Raw genomic sequence first — 14160 nt, forward strand, 5'->3', positions numbered from 1 at the left:
GTTGGAAGAATTCTGAGGGCCAGATTGGGAGACCTGGCAGGTTGTATTTGTCCCCCAGGCCTGAGGTTCCCCACTCGTAATCTTTAATGTATCTGTTCTATAGTTATATGCCTCCTCCTCCTCCTCCTCCTCCTCCTCCTCCTCCTCCTCCTCCTCCTCCTCCTCCTCCTCCTCCTCCTCCTCCTCCTCCTCCTTCTTCTTTTCCCCTTTCCCTTTTCCTCTGCTCTCTCGCCTCATTGCACCTACTTGGCTAAATGAGCCCACATCGAATCATTTCATTCATCCTGCCTTTCTGTAACGATGTACCAGTCAGGGAGAATCACTGCTACTTCAAATGAATTAAAACAAGTTCATGGACCTTTTCAGAGGCTTCAATGCTACTGGCTAGTTGACTTGATCCCTATCCACGCATTCTGCACACAACACGTTCCACTGTATGTCCTGAGCACACACAGCCCAAGGAGGACAAATGGACAGTAGTTTAATTCTTTATTGACGAAGCACAAATTTACAGCAACTTTAGAGGTGCACTAAACACACACGCACACTCTTCTGGTGGCTAGGTAGCTGGGGCCCCTCCCTAGGTGTGCACTCCAAGCTGGACTGTTGGAGCAATGGCCCACACCCAACCTTAAGTACCTGTCAGGGCAGGTGTCAGACAGAGGTCAGCAAGAAAGGAAGCGAATCTCTGATGCCAGTGAAGTTAACTCTTCATTCAAGGAAACAAAACGCAACTCTGCCTAGTGACATTTGCAACCTTTTCCAGTGGGTCTTGCCCCTATGGAGCAGTTGCCAGGACTGAAGGTCTCCACCTTCCACTCTTTCTATGGCTCCGCCTCTCCTGGATATTTCCCAAGCGGCCTCAAACTACATCTGTGCACCTCTGGTCTCTGTTCTGCCCTCCTTGTTATCCTGCATGTTCTTGGAAAGTAGGGAAGAGAGGTGTTTGTCATAGCAGAAGAGGGAGACTCCTGGGATTCTTCAGCAGCCTCTGGACACCCCTCCTCTGCTCCAGCTTTGGAGTCTGAAATGCTCCCTGTCACAGGCTCTTCCTGCTCACTAAACACTGTTGCCCCTTCAGCTGCTGACATCTCCTCCCAATTTTCTCCCTCTTACCGCTCCTCTGTGTCCCACCACCAATCCCCTGCCTCAGAGCCTTCAGGGTTTCCCTTGGGGTTTTTCCTGGCTGGTGCCTGCCACCGCTCCTCTTCATCCAACCAGTCCCAGCCAATCCCCTAGTCTGAGGCACCATTTCTCCCTCTTCTCCTTGCACATCCTGTCCTTCCTCCCACATTTCCGACTGCTCAGACCCCTCCCCATCCTCTAGCTCTGGCTCCTGCCTCACAGGAGGCACAAAGCCTTATAAGTCGCTCCTGGATCAGCCCCTGGCCTGGCTACCTATTCCACCCACTCCTTGATGAGCCCTGCCAGTCCCCAACACTGCATAAAGCTGCAATCCTATGTACGCTTCCTTTCTATAAGACCCGCTGAATGCAACAGGACTAACCCCTGAGTGAATGTGGATATGGCTGCACTCTAAGTATGGAGGTGTTTTATCCAGGAAGCAATGCAACAACCCTGGAAGGCTCCCTGCGCAGAATCCGCAATTATCTCCCAGAGTCGCGGCATTGCGCGCAGAAGGCAGGTAGAAGTTGCTTGTGCGATGGTGGTCTCCTTTTGTGAAATGTGACAGCTAACTCCCTAATTAATCTTGGAAATGTCAGAGCCAGCTGGAAGTAATCAGGCCTGACAGTTCAAGGGCTAATTAACTCCAACCCCACATCTCTTCCACAGTTTCACCCGTACTTCCGAGGCCAAGCGTTATTTTTCTCCGTTTTGCTACATGACTCCGCTTGCGTTTCAAGTTCACACGCAGACACAGATACACCGTGTCTGTTTGTATGGAAAGAGTGACAATGTTTATAGGAAGTGCTGTCGGGTTGAGTCATGGCGTGTTGCTGGTGGCAGTCATAAGAATTCCCTCGGCAGAGCCTGACTTGAAGGGAAAACAAAATAAGGTATGGTAAGCTCAGAGCGGGTCCAGAGGGAGCAGCTTGGAGCAGGCAGCTGTTGTTGATTATCTGATGGAGGAAGTTTGTTCTGGGCATCAATAGGTGGAAAGCATCATAGCCGTAGGAACGGCCTCTAAGTCTCCAATTTAGGCCATTCAGCATGAATTAGCACCAGTACATCTCATATAAGAGAGGTCCACCAGTAGAGTTGGGGTTCAGCTTCACACAGGTTTTCGCTCATTTACAGAAAGCAACTTCTGACATAGCAGTTCAAAGCTTTTCGGGTCTCGCTTTTGAAAAGCGAGTCAAGAGGGGTGCTTTTCAAAGGGGCTGCCAGGACAGCCTGCCCAAACTCCCACCTGTCAGCCCACCTGAAGTTTTGCATGTGCCTATAGGGCTCCTTGTGACAACCATACTCGGTAGAGCATGAGGCTGTTAATCTCAGGGTCGTTGGTTCGAGCCCCACTTGGGCAAAAGATTCCCGCATTGCAGGGGGTTGTACTCGAGGACCCTTGTGGCCCCTTCCAACTCTACAATTCTACAATGCTATGATTCCAAGTGCCTTTGCTCTGTCATATTTATAGGAACCACCCTATTTTTGTGGCTGTGAGCTGTTTTAAACTGTGTCCAGTGTTGCATTTTTAATTGTTGTAACCTGCCCTGGGAACATTGGGGGAAGGGAAGGTAATTCATCACATAAATAAATAAAATAATTTTGATGGTGGCATCCAAACCTTAAATCTTCAGTCTTGTTGATTAATGTTAAGGCAATAATGTTAAACACAGGCGTGTTCGGTTTGTTTACATCTTTGTTGTCTTAATTTTGACACATTTAATGAGCAATATTTGACAATGCGGGGGACGGGAAGAAAGGGGAATTAATTAGAATAATAGAGATAGAAATAGAAATAGACATAGATTGCAAAACAAATTCAAGTTAGAAGCATTTCTTTAAAGACTCTCCCCCTCCCCCAACAAATGGATAGTTTCAGTTCTGTTTTAGGTTTGAGAGCTTTAGGGAACAAAATAATAGAGTTTTTTAGAAACCAGGAGTCCTGTTTTTATCCAAGGTTACTTTGACACAGAACTGGCTACACAAATAGTTTGGATAATAATTGGGAGTCAGGGATAATGGAAGATTCATTGCTTATGAATATGGCACATGAACACTGGGAAAGGTACAGTGAATGATGTCACCAGTTTCCTTGGTGATCCTTTGTATTTTCCATTTCTTTTCACTTGCTGCTTTTCTTGACCTGACAATTCACACTTCGTTAATGAATGTTACTTACCTTGCACAGTTCCCTTAGCTATTTTGTGATTACAGAACCAAAATCTATTTACAGGAGCATCACAAATAAGGCCTTTGGGTTTTCATTTGAACCAAGAACTCTCATGGATGGGCTAGCTCTGCAAAGACAAGATTTGCTTAATTAATGTTGCAGGATGGGCCGTGCATTCATAGCAAAATGCACCACCATCAAATGGTCTGCAACATCGGGCAGGTTGCTTATTATATTGGGCACAAATGTAAAAAACATACCGTCCTTGAGAAATGTTCGTAATTCAGTTGTTAAAGTGATACTGAAATTCTTACCTGGGCTTAGATGTAATCAGGAGTGATTTCTTTTTTAAGCCCTAAGGAGAAAAAGAAGTAACCCCAGGGTTTGTCTGCATTACTGCCTTCCTCCTGTGCATTAATGACCACTAATTTAATGAGCTTGTTCTTTACATCTGCCGTTTGCATGACACACTGCTGGAAATGGATGAGGGCTTTCAGCTGCAATGCTAGAAGCTACTATCTATGGGATGAGGAGAGGTTGTTGCCAACATTTCATTCTTTGCTGTCAGGAACACGTCATTTCAGTATTGTGCAAGTGACAGGTGACCAATTTTATCCTGATATATTTTGAGGGCTGGAGAGACTTGACCTGGAAGCACAGGTGGCCCATTTGAGCATGAAGATTCAAATTGCACCCTCCAATTGATGGCAATGAAAAAACACAATGAACTATATAACCAGGTAATTTAGTACCTTGGTGGTGAGACCCCCTGAACCTTTTTCTTCCTTCCCCCCCCCACTCCTTATTAAACAATAATTTATATTCCACCTTTCTGTAGCCAACAGGCTCTGTGAGGCAGCTATTCACTTATAATAAAGACCATCGTTAAAATATATTATGGGGGGGGGAGTGAGTCAACCCAAACTAGATTTGCATATCATCTTGCAGGTCCAGTTTGGGGGTGGTAAACCTGTAGAAAGGGAAAGGTTAAGGTGCTCCCCATCTTACAGATTGGTCTCCAATTGAAAATCTCCACTTGGGTGGGTCTTTTAAGTAGAAAATAAAAATATGATAAAGATCTCACATAGTTTGAGCCTAAGGGACCAGCCAGTCTATAAGGAAGTGGTTTGTCCCTGCTTATTAGCTTTAAAAGAAAAAAGAATCACAGTTTCCTCAACAGGACTATTCTAATACACCATTAATTTCCTTTCTTTCCTGGAAGGTTGCTGATTTTGCTCATCCTGTGTAAAGTGAGGTAAGAAAAACAGTGCTATATGTGTCTTTTTGCTGTTACTGATGAAAACTACTGATTACTCAGCCCAGAGAAGAGTTTACTACGGTAGACAGTAAGGTAAAGGTAAAGGTACCCCTGACCGTTAGGTCTAGTCGCAGACATCTCTGGGGTTGGGCGCTCATCTCGCTCTATAGGCCGAGGGATTCAGCGTTTGTCTGCAGACAGCTTCTGGGTCATGTGGCCAGCATGACTTAGCCGCTTCTGGCGAATCAGAGCAGCGCACGGAAACGCCGTTTACCTTCCTGCCAGAGTGGTACTTATTTATCTACTTCCATTTTTTTGGCGTGCTTTCGAACTGCTAGGTTGGCAGAAGCAGGGACCGAGGAACGGGAGCTCACCCCATTGTGGGGATTCGAACCAACAACCTTCTGATTGGCAAGCCCTAGGCTCTGTGGTTTAGACCACAGCGCCACCCGCATGCCCCTTACTAGGCAGCAGAACTTCATTTTTTGCTGGGAAGGATTCAAAAGTCATGGAAACAGGAAGAACAGGGCCACTTTGCATAAGCATTCATAGAAACCAGCTCTAGCTTGATGTCTGGTCCCCAAAAGCCTTAAAACAGAGTGAAGAAAAGAGATGATTTGTAAGGTTTATCTTCTAACTGTTCTGTCAAAGCATTAGGCAGGGTTTCAAGTCTTTGACTGTGCTAGGAGCCTTCACAGTTTCTCTGAACAATAAAAGGCAGCTTACCGATTGTGGCCCAGGAACAGCAAACTTTGATCTGTAAAACCTGAGTGGATTTTTAAAACATTCAATATCAATTAAAAATATTCATAAGTAGTAGTTGAATCTTCATTTGTTATGCGTTGAGCATGGAGTCTGGGAATTGGTGAGAGGGATTATCAGAGAGATTAGCATCTCATATTATGAGCAACATAAACATCAAACGTTTAATAATGAAACAGTCTGAAATATAACTGCACAAGCAATTAGCAATTAATTGCATACGTAATTAGCTCTTTTTTAAAAAAGCATACCTATTGCCAGAAAACAAATAAAAGGGTTTCTGCTTTGCCTGTTTTTTGTTGAAAGAAGAGGTGACCACACTACAGTTTCTCGGCATACAATTGGATGGGCAAATAAAACATTCCCTGATGCCTAAAATGAGTAGAATGGCTATTTATGCATCAGCCAAAAAAGAAAATGGAGGAGGGAGAAAGGTTGTTTCATATGGAGGAGGGAGAAAGGTGGTGGAGTCTCCTTCTTTGGAGGTCTTTAAGCAGAGGCTTGACAGGCATATGTCAAGAATGCTTTGATGGTGTTTCCTGCTTGGCAGGGGGTTGGCCTGGATGGCCCTTGTGGTCTCTTCCAACTCTATGATTCTATGATTCTATGAAAAAGAAAAAGGGAAATGCGTCCCCAGAGGAGGACAAAGAAGGGAACAGATTAGAATAAAATTTATGTATGATAATTTACATGTGCAGATGCAAACTTAGAAAAATTACTATAAAGAGAAATACATTGGCTCTGTGTTAGTCCAACTCAGACCAGATCCACTGAAATTAATGGACATGATGGGTAATTAGATGCATTAATTTCAGTGGTTCTGAGTATAACTTCATTGGATACAAGCCAATACATCTCACCATAGGGTGGAGGTCTGAGACCAAGTCATGTGCTCCTATATGCCATCTGTTGATGGACAACTTCAAGGCCTCTCCTGCTTTCGTCTCTTAAAGTTCTTTAAACCAGTTGAAGACCAGACCACCCTTCCAACAGAAAGATCTGAATGCTTAAAAATAATGTGTGCACATTATGAAGCTAGCTGGAGTTCAGCTGCTTAATATGAGCTGAGAGAGCATTAATCTTCTGGAGAGGAATAGGAAGTTCAAGCGGTAAAGCAGAGCTTGTTCAAATGGTCCCTTAAAATCCCAGATGAAGAGGTAAACATCTGCTAATGGATTTTTAAAAGAAGGGTAAGTCATTAATAATACTTGGAGGCTGCCACCAATAAAATCCCAGCAGAACAAAAAAAGGTTGGTGCCTATAAATTATTATTATTGTTTTGTTATCATCATCACACATTAAAAATGATCTTGTCAGACTCAACACAGCTTTAAGGAGAGTCAAAAATACAATACCTGCTGCAAAAGAGCTCTTTTGAAACAGATACACAGACCATTGTAATTGAGGCAACAAAGTTTTCCCCACTCAGGCCAAACTCCGAGTGACTTACAATTAGGGAGAGGAGGGAAAAATTCAGTTCACTTTTCATCGAATGGCAAACCTACCTAATTCACACTTCCAGAAGCAATACAAGAATGAAACACAGTAATACTTATCATTATTTAATAAATCCAGATCTGTAGACCTGCTGTTTACGTATGGCATTTCCGCAAGAGACCATTTGTTTGTTTGTTTTGCCCTGGGCATTGAATTTTAGGTTAAACATTGGTTTGTCTTTTCATTATGACAGATTGGGCAACAGAACAGTCTATGAAGTTGCTTTGCTGCTGAAATCAAAAGAGTGGAAAAGGGGTCTAATAATGACAATTTGTTGAGGTCTTTTATCAGTTCAGTTTCAGGGTATATTCAGACACAAATCTTTTTCCATTAGTTTTCCAGGCTTTCTTGTTAGTGGGATTCAGCAATACATCCATGCCACACAGACAGAGCAAAGAAATGGGGTCAGTTGGGGTGTTATAAGACAGTAGCAAAAGGTTATTTATTTATTACTGCCAAGGAGGGGGAGAAGGGGGAGGGATTTTTCAGCCTTAAGTGCCAAAAAAGAAAGAAAAAAGATCACCCTTGGGAGCTATGTATTTTGCTGTGTGGAATTTGTGGGTGCTGGTTGCTGTTCTGCCTCAAGCCAGAAAAAATGCCTAGGGTCCTATTCCCCCCCCCTTTTCAATCAGGATGTTATCCAGATTCAGGTAGGTAGCCATGTTGGTCTGACACAGTAGAAATATATTTTAAAAATAAAAAATTGTCCAGTAGCACCTTAGAGACCAGCTAAGTTGTTCTTGGTATGAGCTTTCATGTGCATGCACACTTCTTCAGATACACTGAAACAGAAGTCACCAGACCCTTATATATAGTGAGAGGGTGGGGAGGGGTATTACTCAGAAGGGTGGTGGGAATGGGTGATTGGCCGATAGGTGTGGTAAACCTGTTGACGACTGTTAATGACTGCAATTGGTCTTACAGGAAAAAGCAAGGGATGAGATGGCCAAAAATAGCTTTATCATGTATAATGAGATAAGAATCCAATGTCTCTATTCAGACCAGGTCTCTCCATGGTTTTATGTTTGGTAGTAAGTTGTAATTCAGCAACTTCTCTTTCCAGTCTATTTCTTAATTTCTTTTGTAATATGACAGCTACTTTGAGATCTTTTATAGAATGTCCTGGGAGATTAAAGTGTTCTCCTATTGGTTTCTCTGTCTTGTAATTCCTGATGTCAGATGTTATCCAGATCAATAAATAGGCAGCTCCTCAACTTAGAGGAAGGGGCCAGCCCTACTGTTGGACAGCGTGACGTGGAAACCTCAGGTGACCAATGCGACAGCCCCTCACGTCCCTCTTGAGCTCCCTAAGTGAGTCATGAGTGCAAGGCATCATGGTTTGGCAGTGGGGAGCAGTGGAGAACACACCGTTTGTTGCTTTGCCTCAGGTAGCAAAATGTCTTAGGCTGGCGCTTGGGACCCTCCATGGGCCCAGCGGCATTAGCAGGACAGCATCTGTGTGCACCCCACACTGCCCTCGGGATGGCTTAGATCCCCCTTCTCCACCTTCACCTCGCTTTGTGGTACTTACTGGTGGGTGGCAGAGCAGTTTCGGTTTGTGCTGAGAAGGGTGCAGGGTGGAGGGCAAGGGTGTCTTGCCCATAGAGGCAAGTGGCACAGGGGCGCCAAGTTCTGGAGGGTGTCAGGGAAGAGGTGGAGGCTGGACGCAGCGCTTACCGGCATCAGCTCGCTACCCTTGCCTGCCTCCACCATGCCGCACCGAAGCAGCGCCGCACCCAGAGCCTCTGCCTGCCATGGCCACCACGGCATGGATGCCAGGGAAGAGGCGGAGGCTGGGCGTGGCACCTCCTGGCATCAGCTCACCTGCCTCACTGAAGCAGTGCTGCGCCCGGAGCCTCCGCCTCTTCCCCGCCGGAGGAGCCGCCCTCTAGCCGCTGCCCACCTCCAAGCCAGAGGGATCTTTGCACCATGGCACCGGATATACGTAAGATGGTTTTGGTGGAGGGAGTCCTTGGATTCTGCCCTACGCATGCAATCTATCTTTGGTGCCTGGGACCCCAGCCATGACAGATGTACTGCCCATTTACAGGAATGCCCGGTGTCTCCATAGCACTCTCCCGCACCCAGTCTACTAGGGCAGGAGCAGCGCCGTCTTAAGCGCCCCTGTCGACATGGTGCACCGGATCTCTCCGGCGCCCTTCCGTCCCGTTTCCCAGCGCGGTGGGCAGGTGGGCGCCGCGCGCAGCTGTGCAGCGGACCGGCGGACCGGCCGGCCAGTGGACGGGCGCAGCTCGCGGCGCCCTCCTGGTGGGCCGGCGCCATGGTGCCCTGCGCCACCGGGGGTCTACGACGAGCCGGCCCTGGGCAGGAGTCAACAACATGGTGCCCATGGACCCATATGTGCCCACAGAGGACTTTGCTAACACCTTCGGGTTCCCCTCCTCCTGAAATTAAGCCTGAAAGAAACATTTTGTTGTGGCCAATATTCTGTGGTGCATGTGTGGCGCCCTTGAAATTTTCTCAAATTTTGCACTTGTACCTACAGGCCTCCTGTGCAAGGGACTAGGCACTTGCTGCTTCTTCCTGTAGGTAGTGGCAAGGAAGGTCTGTTTTTGTGTCGTTTAGGGTGCTAGTACTTTAGCATCCCCAATCATGTCAGTTGCAAATAGTTGCAATTTACTATTTGCAGCACTTCCCTTGTCGGGAATTTTTGTTTTGTGCTCTTTTTGCGAGATAGCTGCAAGGGTAGTGCAGAGCGGCTAACAAATAGGTTGTCAAACAGAGGAGCCATACAAACACAGCAAAGTTAGCAAAACACAGGATTTGTGTTATCGCTGAAGAAAACATGTGCAGACTAATAATCAAAGGGAATCCAACCCAGGCATTTGGCACAGGAAAATATTTATGCTGGTTTGTGTGGGAGGATCCTCTGCGGCATTCAGATATACTATCAGCGAGGAAAGAATGCTGACATAGGCGGGTGTGCACAGAATTGATCTTTTGTTTAATTTTGAATCAACACAGCTCATAATTAAGCTTCATGAATAAATTTTAGAGATGGGCTGCTGCTAGTAAGAGCTATTAGAAATCCCAGCCAGCTCAAATATTGTTATTAAGAAACAGACAAGTAGATATTGCAGCAACCTCTATTCACTGGCTGTTGATTTCGAGGCAATCAGATGACGTTTTCCTCTTTCTTTTTCTAATGCTTCCTGTGGGGCTTAGGGATGTGCTTATGTACACATAAAACTACTACACCCATAAGCAGAATTAAAATCTGATTTATGGGGTTTTCCTATTGCATCAATGCCAGTATCTTCACGGGGTGTGTGTGTAAATCTACCAGAATAATTAGAGCATGGTAGTTATGATTGTTTAGTTATAGATTCTTCCATCAAACAAATGTATGTTTGTGTGACTGCTCTCCACATCCCATGCTAATCTTCCCCTTTGCTGGATTTCTTGCCCTTTAACAAAGCAAAATGAAAAGAAAGCAGAGTGTTCGGGAAAGCAAAAGGGTTTATTCAGTGTTTCTTATAGTAACACCATTCATCTTGGGAAAGTCTTTGTTGATTGTGCCAACCATCCATAGTAATAAATGTACAGGAATGAAAACGGTGGTGTTCCCATATCCCAGAGAACACTAAACTCTTGTCCTGTTAACATGGAGGCCATTTCCATTTTCTGGACAATGGAAAATGGTGTCCCTGCGTCATATGACCTCTTTGACCAGTTAAACAGCAGAATTTGTAAATGATTTTCATTCAGCCAGGGTTGTATGAAGGGTATGAAGGAATATGGAAATCGTAGCTCCAGTTCTAATATTATACATGTGTGATTCAGTTTTTAGTGTGTGTCACTTTCTATCTCGCAAAGGATAAGGTAAATCTACAATGGACACTCCTCCAAAAGAAAACTGTCCAAGCCTGAGCAGAAAAAGCTATGCTGGACTTTCCACCGCTGTTAAGGGGAAGAAAACTGTGTCTGTAAAACTGTAATTGAAGCAGAGGGGCCAACCTGAGCAGAAGATTGGGAGGGGGGTGATGACACACACATTATGTGTGTGTGACACAGGGATGCCGGGAGGAGCCAGGGAGTGGAGCCAAACATGGCGGCAGTGTGGCTTCAGTGGCTGGCGGCTCCTCCTCTCTGGTACTCAGTCTCCACCGCCTCCTCTTTCTGCCGCCACCAGCCCGGGGCTGCTTCCCCACTCCTTCCTCTCCGTGGCAAGAGGAGGAATCTTCAGCCACTGAAGCTGTGCCATGTACAGCTTCACGCTCATCCTCCTCTGCCCCAATTGTTCTCAATGTGGGGTGACTGCCCCTCAAATATTTTATTGGGATCTGGGCCCCTTAGAGTTGGTGCCTATGAAATGAGGCCAATAATAATGGCTTCAATAGGACTACTCTAATGCACGTTGGTTGAAAAACTACATTGTGGGGTAAAAAGTCAGATGGGCAGATCATATAGCGCTGTTTTGCAAATGCAGCTTTCGCAGGGCTAATGCTAGGGCAGCGCAGTCAGGATCCTATGCTCTCTGGGCAGCAGAGTTAACAGTACCTGTTAAAACCAAAGCTAATGCAGCAATAATGGGAAGTGTACACGCAGTGTCCCTGGAAACTCTGCAGCCTGTTGCTAAGGCCCCCAGATAGCTCAGTTGGTAGAACATGAGACTCTTGATCTTAAGGTCATGGGTTCGAGCCCCATGTTGGGTGGAAGATTCCTGAACTGCCAAAGGTTGAACGAGATGATCCTCGTGGTTCCTTCCGATTCTACAGTCCTATGATTCTATATGATAGAGTTATACATGCATGGACAGCGCCAACCAGCCTCCAAACAACTACTGAGTAGAGAAGAGACTACAGCTCTTTCCACAGTACTAGCTGACACTGTGCTATAACGAAAAGCCAGCAGGGAGAACCCACGGCATCCCAGGAGAAGGTTCTGAGTCCTGCTATGGGAACGGTGCCTTTGTGCGGAGACGCTGTTTCTATAATGCTGCACACACCACACTCTTGCGTTGCTGTCTCTCTGGCAGTGGTGCGATTGGGTTATTTGTGACTCTGGATTTAATGGAGCTTCCTCTTTAGACGGCGGTTCACTTGCTTCAAAATGTGATCAGCCAGCCCTTTGCTGAATTTGGAAGTCCTCCAGCTCAGCTAAGCAGGGCCCTGGACCTCTGCCCTGATGTCCTGTCCTGACAGCGTCACTGCCCTCTGAGGAGGACCAATACTTGCAGAGGCAGAGAGGCACATGCATGAGGGACGGATGGAAAAGATAACAGCAAGCGCACAGCAGGTAACCGGAGGCGTAGATTCAAGTCTCATTTGAGCAGATTTTAATCCTGCTGCCTCAAGGCTTGAGGAGAGCAGTAACTGAGGGTCTTGCGTGGAGCTGTAGCTCAGTCGCAAAATCCATAGACCAGAAAGAGGGCTTTTGGAACAGAAAAAGGAGCTCAGAGGATTAGAATGATTAGACTAGTGTGTTGGCACCATCATTATACTGTACAGCTTTTGGCGAATGCTGAAGATATATTTCTTTACCATGGCTTTTGAAACCTGAGATGTATATTTTTAGGATCCACCTTAATTTTGCAATTTTAAGTAGCTCTAAACTTTTTTGTAATCTTGTGCAATATTGTATTTTATTGTTATGTTTTAAATGTTGTAGCTTGCCCTCGCAGGCCAGTTGTCTAATTGAGACCAATCTAGTGCAACCCCAGGAATATGGTTTTCCTACTCAGTCCTGGCTTGGAACCCCTGGGACAGATCACCCACAGTGGGGACATCTAACCTGGGAGACGTGGGGCGTGCAAACTGAGATTTCTCTTAGGCTACATATGACCCTCTCAGATACTTTGTTGAAATGTGAAAATGGGAGCGCTGTTAGGACAGTGGGCCCTCTGCTGGTCTTGGGTTTGCCATGCCCAATCTTGTCACCGACTGAAGCTTGTTGTCCTGTAAGCAAAGGTAAACAATTATTTCTAAAAAGTTTTTTTTTTAAGGGGGGAGGAAAGGGGCAAGAGAGCCAGAGTCTGGCTCTGAGCCATCCCTTAACAACATCCAAGGGAAGTTGCTGTCATTCAAGCCTTACCTTGCAGCCTGCACTATGAGAAGAATAAAGCTCATCTACCTCACAGGCTTAATGCCTGCGAAGTACGCTGAGCACACAAAAGCACAATACAAAATTGCAAATCAGGTATGGGGAGCCTGTGTCCCTTCAGATGGTCAGAAACTTCGGGGACAAAGAGCATTAAACACACAGTAAATGCTGCTGTGAACAAGCCCAGAGTTGTAGCTTGTTCTGGGCTTGTTCACAGCAGCATTTACTGTGTGTTTAATGCTCTTTGTCCCTGAGGTTTCTGACCATTGTCCACACGGCAGTCTCCACTACCAGCCCCTATCTCACTCCTTTTCATTATCAAATTCAGATCTCCCCTATCCAGGGATAATCCAGATATTGAAAAATACACCCAAAGCCAAGCTGCTTTTCCCGTGTCACCGGATGCACCGCCTCGGTGTTTTTCCCAACCGGGGTGTGCCTGCTTAAGGAGAAATCCACATCCCCTACTACTTCCTCTGCTGCTCATTTGCTTTTCGGTACCTATCACACTTAACATCCCTGACCATTGGCCATGCTGGCTGTGGCTGATCAAACTGGAGGCCACAAGATCTGGATGGTCAAAGGTGCCTGATTCCTGTTGGAAATGGAAAGGACTGTTACTAGGTCAAGAAAGGACACTTTGTTCTCCATATGCCTTAGCCTGGGTGTGGGATCCATCTCATTATATATGGCTCTCTCATGGCTATGAATACTCAACTGAAGGCCCTTTCTTTTGTTGACAGTTTCCTCGTTCAGCCAGTTTTTTCTTTTTCTTTATGTAGTCATAGCAAGCAAAGTCAAAACCTACGCGTGAAGGACCTTCAAATCTATTAAACGAGGCGATATTACTAAATTTTGAATGACAAATATTTGCCCTACTTCCTGGGTGATCTTGATTTTTAGTTCCACACCCAAAAGTAGAACATACTATATTCAGGATTGATGAGGAATGGTTGGCCCTTGGACTTACCTGCACCTGAAACTTGAGCTGATTTTACGACACAGGAAGAGATTGGATACAAATGGCGTTATGTCACTTACCAAAAATCAGGATTCATATAAAATATATCCTTGGCTTACAGCTATGTAATAAGGTCCAGCAGCTTCAGGTACCCTCCAAAAGGGCCATTTCTAAAAGCAAATACTGTACACGAAGATATGTCGGTGTGACGTTTCGTTCCTGCCACTACTTTGTACTTTCGGTGTGTGTGATGATGACCTTTGCTCCATTTCTTTTGTTTGCTTCCCGCAATCGCTGATCCCCCCCCTTTATAAATGACAGTCC

Source organism: Zootoca vivipara, chromosome 4, assembly GCF_963506605.1.
Source record: "Zootoca vivipara chromosome 4, rZooViv1.1, whole genome shotgun sequence".
Taxonomy (NCBI): Eukaryota; Metazoa; Chordata; class Lepidosauria; order Squamata; family Lacertidae; genus Zootoca; species Zootoca vivipara.